Raw genomic sequence first — 17,083 nt, forward strand, 5'->3', positions numbered from 1 at the left:
CATGAAAAATACACTCATGTGAATGCCCTCCACATATTTACATATTACATTTCCATTATTGCAAATGGTGTAACTTAAATTTTGGGGACACTGTGCCAGGTTTTCTTAGCATAAGTAATCAATATCAATAACTGAAAATTCTAAACAAAATTGATGGAAATATTCCTTGAAGCCACTGGATGTCAAAGTAAAGTCTTCATCACTGAGAATAAGATAATGAAGATATTCATCTTAAGGAATCCAAGGGAAATACACATTGAATGTACATTTCATTATGTTACCTATGTCTTTGGCTTGAACTTTCAGACAATGTAGAATAAATGTGTTTAGAGGAGATATTCACCAATATATACTTCTCTTTTATTTTTCTTACATGCAGTTTTATATTGGAGTATTTAGCATTTTCATATTTATGTGACTATTGATAACCCAGATGTTTTTCTTCTATGTACTCGATGAAATAGTAAAAAAATTCTTTGTTACTAAGCAAAGAATTCAAATACAAATTTCTCTGAGAAAATCCCGAAAATTATAAAGATAAAACTGAAAATATTAGTTATCAGGCAAATTTCAATTAAAATGAAAATATGTCACTGCATCTTCTACCTTTTATACAACCTTTTTAAAAAGCTAATCTGGTGTTACAGGTATATGAAAACATGAGAATCCTGAGTCTTTTCTGTTGGAACAAAATAAACAGCTGCAGCTATGGAAAAGAGGTTGGCAATTTAGGAAGTTAATCCCAGTTACCATATACTGAGCTACATGAATACAAGTGTTAGAACAAACTATAATATGTATATTCATAACCACAGTGTTAGTCAAACAGTAGAAATGACACATATACCAAGGCTGCTGAAGGGGTAAACACAATGAAGCCTATCTGTAAAGGAGATCATTATTCAATAAAAGTCGCTATTAGATAATTGAAGATAACCTTCTGTATGGTAATTATTTTACTGCATATATGTATATGATAACATAATGCTGTAAACCTCCACAAACAAAATGTACATTATTTTCAGAACACTTAATTATACTTGCTTAAGAAATTAAAGGAATGGTAAATTTTTAATTATTGAATTCAATTTTTGTATAGTAAAAAGGGAATAAAAAAAGAATAAACTTCAAGACACAGTGAAAAAATGATGAAATATTGTTACACATTGCTATACATATGAACATTGAAAACATTAAACCAAATGCAGAAAGTCAGAAACAAAAGACTCCCATTAGTATACAACCATTTATTTGAATATCCATAATATGTGGGCCCATACCAGAAGTCATGTGGTAAAGATAATAAAGAGAAATAAACTAATGACTACTGAGTTTTCCCTCAAGAATTTCCTTGAAATATGCAGGCATTATGTATTTATGATGTTTGCACAGCATTCATAATATACTGAAAGCCATTTAACTATACCTTTTAAAATTTTTAAATGCTGAGCCACTTAAAACATCATGCCATTTTATCTTAGTAAAATGGTGGGAAAATGTGCTAAAATTGTATTCTATATTTGGTAAATATTTTTTCAGTAAAAGATAAAAAAACATAGATTTCAAAGAATGAAGAAACAGGTAAAGGAGTATATAAATACACAAAGTACTTTCATTTGACATTACATATAGCATGGTTTTTTTGTTTTGTTTTGTTTTTGGTACTGAGTCTTGAACTCAAAGCCTCACACTTGCTAGGCAGGCTTTCTACCATGTGAGCCACTCCACCAGCTCCATGCAGCAATTTTACAAAATGCTTAATATATAAAAATGGAAAATAACTGAATTTATGTTTTAAAATTGTGTTATCCAAATGTTTGTCAGAAAGCTACATGGGAATTTTATATTAAGAAAGGTAGCAGTTATCTTTACATCATGGTATTTAACAATTTGGTTTTTTCTCTCTAAACTCATTTTGGCTTTTCAATTCATGAAAATATACAGACCACTTTTTATTTAACATTTTATCAAAATAGAATTATTCATTGTGTTTTATTATTAGAACATTCAACCTCAACTTTACTATTTCCACACTGGACATGTAACCTCTCCTAACATAACTTTTGCACATAATATGCCTGAACATTTTAGGAATTTCTCTGTTGCCCTAATATTCATAAACCACCTCCCTTGAAAATAAATTTCATGGAAACCAGTGTCACATTACCCAAGCTTTTCTCAAAATGACTAGTGTAGCTTGGGGAGTACTAAGCACTGAATGAAATTATTCAAATATACACATGAAACCATAAAGGAATAAAGGAATATGAGAATGTGTATAAGATTAAAATCTTGTTTATAAAGCCTAATATAGATAGGGTGAACTTGATCAAAGTATATTATATGCATTTTATAAATGTCACAATGAAACCATTTTATATAATTAGTTTACCCTAATAATATTTTAAAGATAAAGATATTCTTTACATAAATGATTTAGCCTTGTGCCCCTAAGGCTTTAAGCAGTAAGAAACCACTCTAGATGGACAGATGGCAGAATACAGACACGCAGCACATTTGTATGTGAAAGTGAATATCAGAACTTGAAGATGAAATGGAAATTAAAGGAAAAACTGAAGAACTATTAGTCAGACAACTCAAGAGCTGTGAAAGAACTATGCAAGAACTCACTGACTCAACCAAAAGATCAACCTAGAATCATGGGTATTGAAGAAGGAGAAGAGGTGCAAGCAAAAGGAATTCATAAAATATTCAACAAAATAGTAACAGAGAATTTCCCAAATCTAGAGAAAACTATGCCCATTCAGGTACAGGAAGCCTCCAGAACACCAAACAGACTTGACCAAAAAGAAATACTCTGTGACATATTACCATTAAAACAATAAGCACAGAGAATAGAGAAAGAATATTGAAGGCTGTAAGAAAGAAAAACCAAATACCACACAAAGGTAAACCCATCAAAATCATGGCAGACTTCTCAACAGAAACTTTAAAAGCAAGAAGAGCATGGAGTGAGGTCTTCCAGGCACTGAATGAAAATAACTTCAACCCTAGGATATTCTACCCAGCAAAACTATCATTCAAATAGATGGAGCAATGAAAGTCTTCCATGATCAGCAGAAACTAAAACAATATATGACCACCAAGCCACCACTGCAAAAGTTTCTCCAAAGAATTCTACACACAGAAAGTGAAAGCAAACAAAACCATGAAAGGGCAGGCAGTACCAAACCACAAAAGAAGAAAAGGCAAAAAATTAGAGAGTCACAATGATTCAGCTACACACAATCAAACCCTTAAACAACAAAGACAACTGAATGACAGGAATCACCACATACCTATCAATACTAACACTGAATGTGAACTGACTTAATTCCGCCATCAAAAGACACTGACCTGCAAACTGGATTAAAAAGGAAGATCCAACAATCTGCTGCCTACAGGAGACCCATCTCCTTCACAGAAACAAGCACTGGTTGAGGGTAATAGGCTGGAAGAAGTTTTACCAAGCCAATGGTCCCTGAAAACAGGCAGGGGTAGCAATGTTTATATCAGACAAAATAGGCTTAAAACCTATATTGATCAAATGAGATAAAGAAGGACACTCCATACTAATAAAAGGGGAAACACACCAAAAAGAAGTAACAATTATTAACCTATATGTATCCAATTTCAGTGTACCCAATTTCATCAAACATACTCTGAAGCACCTAAAAACTCCAACACAGTAGTAGTGGGAGACCTTAATACCCCCGTTTCACCAACAGATAGGTCATCCAAACAAAAAATCAATAAAGAAATTCTAGAACTAAATCACATAACAGATCAAATGGATTTAGCTGATGTCTACAGAATATTTCATACAACTTCTGCAAAAACTACATTCTTCTCAGTAGCTCATGGAACATTCTCTGAAATTGATCATATCTTAAAGCAGAAAGCAAACCTCATCAAATATAGGAAAACAGAAATAAGCCCATTCATTCTATCTGATCACAATGCATTAAAACTAGAACTCAACAACAAAAACAACAGTAAAAAACATGCAAACAATTGGAAGCTGAAGAACACATTGCTCAATGATCAATGGTCATTGATGAAATAAAAGAGGAAATTAAAAGGTTCCTGGAAGTTAAAGAAAATGAAAACATGACCTACCAGAACCTCTGGGATACAGCCAAAGCAGTCCTAAGAGGAAAGTTTATAGCCTTGAGTGTGTATATTAAAAATTCAGAAAGATCTCAAATCAATGACCTAGTGCTACATCTCGAACTCCTAGATAAACAAGAACAAGCAAATCCCAAAACAACCAGAAGGAGAGAAATAATAAAAATAATGGCTGAAATCAATGAAATAGAAACAAACAAACAAAAAAACATACAAAGGATCAATGAAACAAAAAGCTGGTTCTTTGAAAAAGTAAATAAGATTGACAGACCCCTGGCAAACCTGATTAAAATGAAGAGAGAAAAAAACCCAAATCAAAAAAATCAGAAATGCAAAAGGGGAGATCACAGCAAACACCACAGAAATCCAGGAAATTATCAGAGACTACTTTGAGAACCTATATTCTAATAAATTTGAAAATCTTGAAGAAATGTGCAGATTTCTAGATACTTGTAACTATCCAAAACTTAACCAAGAGTATATTAATCACCTGAATAGACCTATAACACAAAATGAAATTGAAGAAGAAATAAGAGTCTCCCAAAAAAGAAAAGTCCAGGACCTGATGGATTCTTTGTTGAATTCTGTTAGACATTTACAGAAGAACTAATACCAACCCTCCTTAAACTGTTCCATGAAATAGAAATGAAAGGAACACTGTCTAACTCATTTTATGCAGCCAATATAACTCTAATCCCAAAACCAGACAAAGATATATCCAAAAAGGAGAACTATATCCTATAGTTTACATTGTTGCAAAAATCCTTAATAAAATAATGGCAAACCAAATCCAACAACACACCAGAAAGATCATCCACCATGACAAAGTCGGCTTCATTCCAGGGATGCATTTACATATGCAAATCTGTAAATGTAATACAGCACATTAATAGAAGCAAAGACAAAAACCACTTGATCATCTCAATAGATTCAGAAAAAACCTTTGACAAGATCCAACACCACTTCATGATAAAAGCTCTAAGAAAACTAGGAATCAAAGTAATGTACCTCAACATTGTAAAGGCTATATATGACAAACCTACAGCCAACATCATACTTAATGTTGAAAAACTGAAACCATTTCCCCTAAAATCAGGAATGAGACAAGGGTGCCCACTATTTCCACTCCTATTCAACATAGTACTGAAATTCCTAGCCAGAGCAATTAGGCAAGAAGAAGAAATAAAAGGAATACAAATAGGTAAAGAAACTGCCAAAATATCCGTATTTGGATATGATGCTACACCTTAAAGACCCAAAAAAAAACTCTACCCCAAAACTCCTAGACACCATAAACAGTTATAGGAAGGTGGCAGGATACAAAATCGATTTACAAAAATCATTAGCTTTTCTATACTCCAACAATGAACAAACTAAGAAGGAATATATGGAAACAATTCCATTTACAATACCTTCAAAAAAAATCAAATACCTTGGAGTAAACTTAACAGAGGATGTGAATGACTTCTACAAGGAGAACTACAAACCCTTGAAGAAAGAGATCAAGGAAGACAGAAGATGGAAAGTTCTCCCTTGCTCATGGATTGGCAGAATCTACATAGTAAAAATGGGTATACTTCCAAAAGCAATCTGTATGTATAATGCAATTCACATGAAAATCCCAATGACTTTCATCACAGAGATTGAAAAATCCACCCTACATTTCATTTGGAAACACAAGAGACTGTGAATTGCCAAGGCAATATTCAGCAAAAAGAGCAATTCTGGAGGTATCACAATACCCGACTTCAAACTATATTACAAAGCAATAGCAATAAAAACAGCATGGTACTGGCACAAAAACAGACACGAAGACCAGTGGAACAGAATAGAGATCCCAGATATTAATCCATACAACTATACCCACCTTATTTTTGACAAAGGTGCCAAAAATATACAGTGGAGAAAAGACAGCCTCTTCAACAAATGTTGCTGGGAAAAGTGGCTACCTGTCTTCAAGAAGCTGAAACTGGATACATATTTATCACCCTATACTAGCATCAACTTAAAAATGGATGTAGGACCTTATTATCAAACCTGAAACTCTGAAGTTAGTACAGGAAGGAATAGGAAACATTCTGGAAGTAATAGGCATATTCAAGGACTTCCTCGATAGAACTCCAGCAGCTCAAAAACTAAGAGAAAGAGTGGACAAATGGGACTTCTTAAAATTAAAAATCTTCTGCACAACAAAAGAAATAGTCTCTAAACTGAAGAGAACACCCACAGACTGGGAGAAAATATTTGCCAGCTATACAACAAACAAAGAACTGATAACCGAATATACAGGGAACTTAAGAAACTAAACTCTCCCAAAATCAATGAACCAATAAAGAAATGGGCAACTTAACTGAACAGAACTTTCTTGAAAGAAGAAATTCAAATGGCCAAAATACACATGAAAAAATTCTCACCATCTCTAGCTATAAAGGAAATGAAAATCAAAACCACACTAAGATTCCACCTCACCCTGGTTATAATAGCCATCATCAAAAACAACACCAACAACAGTTGTTGGTGAGGATGTGGGGAAAAAGGAACCCTCATTCACTGCTGGAGGGAATACTATAGAAAAAAATTTGGAGGCTTCTTAAAAATCTAAACATAGATCTGCCATATGTTCCAGCAATCCCACTCCTGGTGATATACCCAAAAGAATGTAACACAGGCTACTCCAAAGGCACCTGCACACCCATGTTTATTGCAGTGTTATTCACAATATCCAAGTTATGGAAACAGCCAAGATGCTCCACTACTGACTAATGGATCAAGAAGATGTGGTATTTATACACAATAAAATTTTACTCATTTATGAAGAAGAATGAATTCTTATCATTCACCAGTAAAGGAATGGAACTGGAGAATGTCATTCTGAGAGAGGTTAGCCAGGCTCAGAAGACCAAAAATTGTATTTTTTCCCACATATGTGGACTTTAGATCTAGGGCAAATACACCAATGTTGTTGGACTTGTGCACATGTGGGAGGTATGGGGATAGGCAGAAAACCCAAAGCATGAACGTGTTTGATGTCCCCACTCCAGAGGAACTAACACAGAATCCTTAAAGCAACAGAGGTCAACATAAGAAGGGGATCAGGAACCAGTATAAAGATCTGTTAGAGATAAATAAACTTGGGTTGTTACATATTTGTACACATAAGCAATGCTAGGAACCTCTCTGTATAGCTATCCCTAACTCAACTAGGAAAAACACTTTGTCTTTCTAATTATGCTTATGTCTTCTCTCCAACAAAAGTAGAGATAAGGGCAGAACAGGTTCTGCCTGGAGAGAAGTGGTGTGGAGTGAGAGGGTGGAGATGGGGGTCAGGGGGTAGAAATGATCCAAACAATGTATGCACATAAATGAATAATAAAAAAAGAAGGAAATAGTAAACAAAGAAAAGTGAAATCCAGAAATGGAGAACTTTATATATATATATATACTAAAAAGAACCCTAAGGTATAGTTTCAGCCAAAATGGTTGGGAAAATGTTGAGTCTTTACAACAGGGATTCAGGCAAATGAGGAAAGGAAAGGCTCCTCAGGTGACGTCACACTTGCATAAACTGGGTATAAATAGGAAAGATAAAATTAAAGCAGTAGATCTGTATCCTGTGCTGCAAGCAGATCCTGAAGAAAAGGCCTTTGGCATGTCCCAACTCACTCTCTGAGAGTCATTTCATGAGAGGTCTTAAGGATAAATCCCTCAGCTGGGGGAGAATAGAAGACCCTGCTATTTCATATCTTCAACCCTCCCCATCCCCAAGCCTCCTTCACTGACTACGCAACAACCATCATGATAATTGTGTGGACTAAGAAAACTAATTGAAATAGAAATAAAATTCACAGACACAGAACTACTTGGATGGAGAGGAAAAGTTCCTAGCCACATTTGCTACGCTAGTAGTGAGTGCTGGAGACACTGTTAGCCTCTGGGATTAAACTCATTCCAGTGAGGAGTGACTTCGGTGTCTGTAGGAACATGAGAGAACTGTGATTCCAGGCAGTTGAATGAGGAATGAGTTGAAAGTTGGTATGAGCTCAGGAAAATGGGAATCACAACAAATTAAGGTTGGTGGGAGTTGAACATCAGTGCAATCCTGAGTGAATCATGAGCTACTGCAAGTTGGGGAGCATGCTAGAAGTTGGCCCTAGCCAAACTTTGAGTTGATATTTATACTGGGTGAAAAACACGTACATAGTGTCACTTTTCTTCATGGGGTTATCCAGTTTTCCCAGCAACATTTGTAGAAGAGGCTGTCTTTATCCATCATATGGTTTGGACACCTTGGTCAAAAATCAAGTGTGCGTAGCTGTATGGATTCATATCTGGTCTTCTATACTGTTTTGCTGATCTTCATGTCTGTTTTTGCACCAGTACCATCCTGTTTTCATTGCTATGGCTCTGTAGAATACTTTGATGTCTGGTATTGTGATACCTCTAGCATTGCTCTTTTATTCAGTATTGCCTTGGCTATTTGTGGTCTTTTGTGCCTCCTTATGAACTTTAGGGTTGATTTCTAATCTCTGTGGTGAATGTTATTGGAATTATGGGGGGGATTGAATTGAACATGTAGATCACTTTTGATAATATAGCCATCTTCACAATATTCATTCTGCCAATTCATGAGCATGGGAGATCTTTCCATCTTCTGTAATCTTCTTCAGTTTCTTCATTCAATGGTTATAATTTTCATGGTAGAGGTCTTTTACTTCCTGTGTTAAGTTTATTCCCAGGTATTTTATTTCATTTTAAGGCTATTGTAAACAGAATTGTTTTTGTATATTCCAACTCAGACTGCTTATTGTTGCTGTATATAAAGGTACTGATATTTGTAAATTGATTTTGTACCTTGCTTCCTTGCTGAATGTGTTTATGATGTGTAGGAGGCTTTTTGTGGTGTTTTCTGGGTCTTTTAGGTATATGATCAAGTCATCTGTAGTTTATCCCTAGCACTACATTTGCTATGTCCCACAGTTTCCTCCCTTATTTCTTTGATGATCCATTGGTCATGGAGCAAAGTGTTGTTCAGTCCCCAGGTGTCTGAGTATTTTCTGCTGTTTCTTTTGTTGTTGAATTCTAGCTTTATTCCAAATTAGTAGACAAAATGCAAGGCTTTAGTTCAATTTTCTTATGTTTGTTAAGACTTGCTTTATGATATATTTGATGTATTTGGAGAAAGTTCCATGGGCTGCTGAGAAGCACGTAACAATTTATATTCTGTTGCAGGATGAAATACTCTGTAGATACCTATCAGGTCCATTTGATCTATGGTGTCATTCACTTCTAAAGTTTCATTGGTTTGTTTTGTCTGAATGACTTATCTGTGGTAGTGGAGTATTGAAATATACTGCTATCTCTATGTTGGGGTCTACCTATGCTTTAAAGTCCAGTAGTGTATGTTTAATGAAGTTGGATGAATAAGCATGGCAACATATAAATTGAAATTGTTATTTCCTCTTGATGTATTGTTCCTTTAATTAGTATGAAGTGACATTTTTTTGTCTCTTGTTACTGATTTACATTTGAAGTCTACATTATCTAAGTGTAGCTACTCCTTCAGTTTTCTTGGGCCATCAAGTTGATAAGTCATCTTCCATCCTTGCATCTTCGGCTGTTGTTTGCTTACGTGGGTAAGGTGAGTTTCTTTTAAGCAACAAATTGTTACATCTTCCTTTTCAATGTAGCTTGTCAACTGATGTCTTTCAATGAGGTTGTTGAGGTCAGTAGCACTCAGAGTCAATATTAAGAAGTATGTGGTGATTCCTTTTATTTTGTGGGGTTTTATGTGTAGGGGTTTGTGTGCAATTAATCATACACTACTCTCTAATAATTTGTCTGCTCTTCTCTTGAGGTTTAATAATTTCCGCCCTTTCATGACTATGCTTATTTTCATTTTCTGTGTTTAAGATAACTTGGAGATTCCATGTATTCTTTTAGTTTCTGTTTATCATGGAGGGTTTTTATTTCTTGTTCAAGTTTGAATGATAGCTTTGCTGGGTAGAGTATGCCACAAGGAAATGGTTTTCTTTCAGTGATTAAAATACCTCAGTTTCATGGCCTTCTTCCTTTAAGGATTCTGTTGAAAAAATCTGCTGTTATTTTGATGGGTTTAGCTTTATACATCATTTGATTTTTCTCTTTTACAGCCTTCAATATTCTTTCCTTATTCTCTGTGCTAATTGTTTTAACAATAATTTTCTATGTAGAGGCTCTATTTTGTTCAGGTGTATTTGGTGTCCTAGAGAATTCTTGTGTCTGTTTGAGCCACTCTCTCTCAAGATTTGGGGAGTTTTCTGTTGCTACTTTGTTTTATTTCCTATGCCTTTGATTTGCACCTCTTCTTATTTGATACCCATGATTCACAGGTTTTGTCTTTTGATGGAGTTGCAGAGTTCTTGCATATTCCTTTCACAGCTCCTTAGTCTTTTGTCTAAATTTTCTTCTTTTTTCTTTAATATCTATTTATTTTTGAGCCCTGACCATCTGTCTTCCACTTGTTCCACTTGTATTCACTTGGATATAGAAGAGGAGATGGAGAATGGAGGATAAAGAGAGAGGCACAGTGATACCAGACATGGGGCTACGAGATAATAATATCCTAATTTGTGTAAGGTGTAATTCAGTCACTATGGAGGAGAGTGCTATTGTCCAGAATTACAGAGGAATAGGAAGATTGGTAGTAATGTGTAAAATAGGTGTAATAGTGTACTTGGTGGGTGGTTAGTGTGGAGGGGACGATGGGGAAAAGTTGGTGGAGGAGAGAAAGGTAAAGAGAGGGAAGGAACAAAAATAGAGAAAGAAAAAGTCAGGGGTAAGAAAAGAAAATGGAACAAGACAGCACTGTGCAAATTAAAATTTCAACAGAAAGGAAAACAGAGACAAGTAAAAAAAATAAAAGAATGTATATTGTTCAAATTTCTTTCTTTTTAAGGAGACAAGAAGATTTCCTCTGAGTTCAATAAGTGCACTGGGCACTTCCTTCCAGTTTCTAAATTAGGTATTTTCCTTTTTCACAGGTGCCTTCTCTGCCCCTTCTTATGATTTGTATGTTGGGCTGGTTGGCAATTGGTGGTGCCCTCTCTAACCAGACAGTTCAGGAAGAGTTCCACTCAGGATATTTAAGCCCAACATGCAAACTTGTTTGAGTAGGCAGATTTTGCAAAGTGGTCCCTTGACAAGGTGATGTGTGACCAGTGGCCATTTCTTCATGCCTTTTGTGCAAGCTTGGGAGATGGGGTTGAGCTGTTAGGTCAAAACATCTTCTCTGGGGAAGCAGTTAGATTTAGCTTGCTACTAGGTTCTCTAGTGTGGTCGAAGGCATTGTCATTTTGTACAGGCTGCAAAGTCTGAGCTTCCCCTCCTACACACAGGCTCCATCAGCCCAGAAGTTTGTATGGAGCGTTAGGGACTTAGCTGCCCCTCTCCAACTAGGAAGACTAGGAGATTTTACTCCATTTATTAGGTAAACAGCTTTGTCAGGAGAGGTGCAATCAGTCCCTGCAAGCTGTGTTAGAGTATGTGGTTTACTCCATGGGTAAAGGTGTAGCAAGCTCACCTGAATGGCTTGCAGTTTTTCTCCATTATTATTTGGGGTTGACAGCCCAGGTCACAGATGACAGTCAGAGGTTCCACATCTGTAAATCTTGGTGTATCCAGAACAACAAAGATGCTCTCAGAACTTATTTTGCAGTCCTCTGCATTGATTTTATTTGCTCTTCGTAGAGGGAGAGGAAAAAAGAAAAACCAAACAAACAAAAATATGGCAGCCATAATGCCCAGGATTCTGGGGCTGTTTTGTGCTATAAGTCTAAATTAAAGACTAATCCTTGCAACTTCCTTTGTGTATGTGTTGATGGTATATTACTTGTCAGAATAGCCATTTTGCCCTATATTAGCTACCATGAATCAAGTTTTCTGTCAGATTTGTGACAACTTACAATTCAGGGGTCTACAAGCAATCTGTTATCTTGGTCTCTCTCTCTCATCAAGGAATATTTTCAAAATTTAAAGTCAATAAACAGAAAGTCAAGAGTACTGAATTCTCAGACACATGACTTAACAAAGTTGAGTCAAAAAGATATAAACAATTAAAAAAATTTACAAAAGATCTATAATATTCAATAATGTTAAATCATAAAAAAGAATCCTCTAACAAAGAGAAGCCCTATAGTGGATGGGTTCACTGTTGAATTCCCTTTAAAGAAAAACTAAAGCCCATTTTCCTAAAAATATTCCATAAAATAAAAATAGAAAGCTTGCTACCAATCTTAATTGTTGAAGCCAGGATTACCCTGTCACCAAAACAGAAAAAGACACAACAAAAACAGAAAATGATTTTTGATATACACAGTTACAAAATTGTCAATAATGTAGTGATACTAATTCAGAATGTATGTATTTAAAAGATCATACACCATAATCATGTTGGTTTCATTCTAGAAATGAAAAGGGAGTACAATGTTAAAAAATGAATCTATTTAATACAGCACCTGAATAGAATGAAGAGAAAAATATGGTCATCTCACTAGATGCAAAAAAAAGCATTTGATATTATTCAACATATCTTCATGAATAACCTATGAATAAACAAGGGATAGAAGAAATATACAACATAATAAAGGCAATATACGAGAAACATACAGTGAACTTCATTCCAAGTGGGCCAGATCTAAAATAAAGAACAAGTTAAGGGTATCCACCCTCTCCATTCTTATTCACTACAATGATTGAATTCTTGGCCAAAGGAATAATGCATGAGGGAAATAAAAGGTATGGAAATTCTCAGTGAAGAACTCCAATTACACTAAGTTGTCCATGATATGATCCTGTAAGACCCTATAGAGACTCCACAAGTAAACTCTAAAATCTGAAAAACACTTATCACAAGGTATCAGGTTACAAAATATATTAGTCAGGTTTTAATATGCCAATAATGAAGATGCTGAAAAAGAACCAAGGAAAACAGCCCAAGTCTCAAAAGCTTCGAAAAAGATAAAATTGCTAGAAATGATTTAACTAATGAGGTGAAAGACTTCTATGAAAAATTGTAAATTATCAAAAGTGAAATTATAGAAGCTCCTAAAAGATGGAAGAGTTTCCCATGTCATAGGTCAGCAAAATTAAAATGTGAAGTTGAGTATACTTCAAAAAATGATCTCCAGTTTCAAGGTAATCTCCATTAAAACTCCAGTGATATTCCACAATTCGTATAAAAGTAGAAAAGACAATGAAGAGCATAAGCAATCTAGAGGGAAAAAAGGAACTTTCACCTTCAGTAAGACTTTACTTTTAATAAACTCATGGTCAAAGATTTTACTCAGGTTCATACAGTATGTTTTCCTTCAATTTCTATTGAATGTATAGAGACTCAGTGAATTTGAAGGGTTGGTCAAACTTGCCTTGCAAATCATTAAGATATCCAGGCTCTTCTTCTTTCTACTTGTGTCCCAAAGTTGCAAAACAAGAGTTTTAAAGCTCATTAATTACATGAGTGAGATACTTTGGCCTTTGATTAATTATGAGTCTTTAATTCCCATCTAGCAATTCAATGCCATCTAACAAATCAGGCAATTAATGTTTCATGATAAGATACGAATTTGTGGTTCCTTTGCTGTTTGTTTCAGTGAATTTGATCATCACTGATATGCCCACTACTGTTGTTTCCATTGTCAAAAACACAGAAAGCCTATTCAGTCTTTGAACTTATGTGGCCCTCAACAAATCACCTGATGTTATTGTACTTAATGTTCTGAAGTGGTACAGTGCAAAGCACTGTGGATGAATATGATCAATTCAGCTAGTAAATTGGGAGTAGAGAAACATCTATAGTGCAGAATGATGTCTCTAAATCCTCCTGGTTTCCAGGCTTAGTTGTTATGCTTCCATTTCTCATGATACCTCTTTCAAAGCTTCAAAACTTCATTTATTTATTCATTCTTAATTCTTTAACCTTTTCACTCATTCTATAAACATTAACTGACATCAAATATTGAAATAATGTATTGTTAAAATGGTGCAAGGATAAATATATTACATATGTGCAAGAACTAAAGGTTGTATTATATACAGGTGATTCAATGCAATGAATTGATGCTTGTAATACCATGAGGTTAATATAACAATGCAGTTTAATTCCTTCAGCAAATGTATTCCTTACTGCATGTCTGCTACTTTTCTATTTTATAGCAAGACTGACTTCAGCATTCATACTTTCAAGTGAGATTCCCAGTAACCCTCTGACTTTACAATAACACTCTCTTATTCTACTGGTAGCTGGTCATTATTCCTGAAATATATGTTTGTAGATTTTTTTCTTAAATAGTGACAAGTACTTACAAAAATAATGGTGAACAATAAAGTCTTATGATGAAGCAAAGAGCATAGAAAAGGGCAATCTCAGCACATCCACTCAATGGATGCACCTTAACAGTGTTTTGTGGGTTTTTAAACATCTTCTTAAGTCAAAATGAGCAGATATTTGATTCAGGCACTTGAGTGTCATGCTGAAATAAAACTTTCCAAACTGAATACATTATAAAAATGAATTATAAAAATGTAGACAGACAAGCTGAAATAAAATATATGAAGGAAAATAAACATTTATCTTCAAAAATCTTTATTAATTTGCCTTGACCCATTTTAAGGAAGACTGAAGTCATTATTTGAGTGAGGATGAAGTCACTGAACAGGTCTACATAAATACTGCCCACACAGTAGGTTCTATTATTTTAACTCACAATATTTTTAAATCTTACTTTTTTCATTTGGATGTTGAAACTTTAAGAAAAAAACAGGATAGATAAACATTGCACAGTTGGTAGGACTATGTAGTAAGCATCTGTTTTTAATACACTACAGTGTGAACCGAAGGTAATATCATAAATTGTCTTAGATATGGACTGCTCACATGTCCAAGCAGTTATACCATATGCATGTTTTCCATGAGATTTATTTAATTGTTTTCAATCCTGATCCCTTCATTATAGTATCATTGTCTGGACTGTTCAAGTAAACAAAAATATGTCCAAGATTAGTAAGTTAATGAAAAACTAATGAATGGAATATAAAAACAATGAAGATTTTGAATCTACAGTTTTCTTTTATATAATTCTTAGGCTTAGAAAGGTCATTAACTTAATTTTTCATTCGTTTCATTAGCATAACATTTTCTAATTTATTGTGTTATACAAATTCATGAAAATGTAAAAGGTATCAAGCTGGGCACTGGTGGCTCATGCCTATCATGCTACCTACTCAGGAGGCAGAAATCAGGAGGATCATGGTTCAAAGCCAGCAAATAGAACCTGAGACCCAGTCTCAAAACCCATCACAAAATTGGGCTAGTAGAGTGGCTGAAAGCATAGGATCAGAGTTCAAATTGCAACATTGCAAAAATTTAAAAATAGATAAAAATTAAACAAATAAAAGGGCAAAACAGTATTTTTCAAAGTCTCAAGTACATGAAAGATAAGTTCCTTAAATATATGTTGTATCTATCCTCCTATGTAACAATTGTCCATGAATCTGAGTATCTACATAGTCTCCACATTAGGTCTCTGAAACAACCAACTCATCAAAATCCCAATATGAGAGTAAGACTCTAGTATCAGCTCACTTTCATATTTTCCTACCTTTATGACCTAGTACCTGGATGATGGGGAGCAAGGTCTTGATTTTCTCTACTATGTTCTTTCACAATTAGGTTAAGAGGTGGTACAACATTATGGCCTACATTACCACATCATATAGAGGAATTACTGTCTTAACAAGGACAATGTGCCACCTACCAGATTTCCTGTTTCATGAGATGTTTGATTAAAGTCAGTGAGAGGCTCAGAACAATAAAGCTATTGAATCCACACTTAATATCACGATTCTAGGTAAATCCACTTTTAATAATGTCATAATGATAATTTCAGAGTGGTAACATAAATATTTTCCTCTTAGTGAAGGATGTTCCAATTTCTCAGGGATTCCAACAGCTCTGAGTTCCAGGTCTCTGAGTTCATTCTGATGGGATTCCCAGGCATTCACAGCTGGCAGCACTGGCTCTCCCTGCCCCTGGCTATGCTCTACCTTTTGTCTCTCATTGCCAACATCCTTGTCCTGACCATCATCAACAGAGAGGCAGCACTGCAGCAGCCTATGTACCATTTTCTGGGCATCCTGGCTGTGGTGGACATGGGACTGGCTACCACTATCATGCCTAAGATTTTGGCCATCTTATGGTTCAATGCTAAGGCCAGATGTGCTTTGCCCAGATGTTTGCCATCCATTGGTTTGTGACTATGGAGTCAGGTATCTTCATTTGCATGGCTATCGATCGGTTTGTAGCTATTTGCAAACCACTACGGTATCCATCAATGATTACGGAATCTTTTGTGATCAAATCAACTATGTTCATGGCACTCAGAAACCATCTGTGTCCCCTCTCAGTGCCTGCATTGGCTGCTCAGAGATCTTACTGCTCCCGGAACCAAACAGAGCATTGTTTTTGCACTAACCTTGGAGTCACTAGCTTATCCTGTGATGACAGGAAAATCAACAGTATCAACCAACTCATTCTGGCTTGGACAATCATGGGAAGTGACCTGAGTTTGATTATTTTACCATATACTTTCATTCTAAAATCTGTGCTGAAATTGAACTCAATAGAAGCTGTATCCAAGGCCTTAAGTACCTGCACTTCACACCTCACCCTAATTCTTTTCTTCTACACTATCATCATTGTCATTTCCATCACTCATAGTGCAGCAATGAAAATTCTACTTATCCCAGTCCTACTCAATGTGCTGCACAATGTTTTTCCCCCTGCCCTCTATCCTGTGGTATATGCACTCAAGGATAAGGAGCTCAGACAGGGTTTATACAAGGTGCTTAGGCTGGACACCAAAGGAAGGTAACATGAAAAATACACTCATGTGAATGCCCTCCACCACATATTTATATGTTG

At 35.3% G+C, this 17,083-nt stretch overlaps 1 pseudogene; it reads left to right on the top strand.

Moving 5' to 3' along the window:
* The first annotated feature begins 16,083 nt into the window (after window positions 1-16,083).
* On the top strand, window positions 16,084-17,033 carry LOC109676419 (olfactory receptor 56B2-like; annotated as a pseudogene).
* Window positions 17,034-17,083: the final 50 nt, after the last annotated feature.

The sequence above is a fragment of the Castor canadensis genome, chromosome 1, assembly GCF_047511655.1.
Source record: "Castor canadensis chromosome 1, mCasCan1.hap1v2, whole genome shotgun sequence".
Lineage (NCBI taxonomy): Eukaryota > Metazoa > Chordata > Mammalia > Rodentia > Castoridae > Castor > Castor canadensis.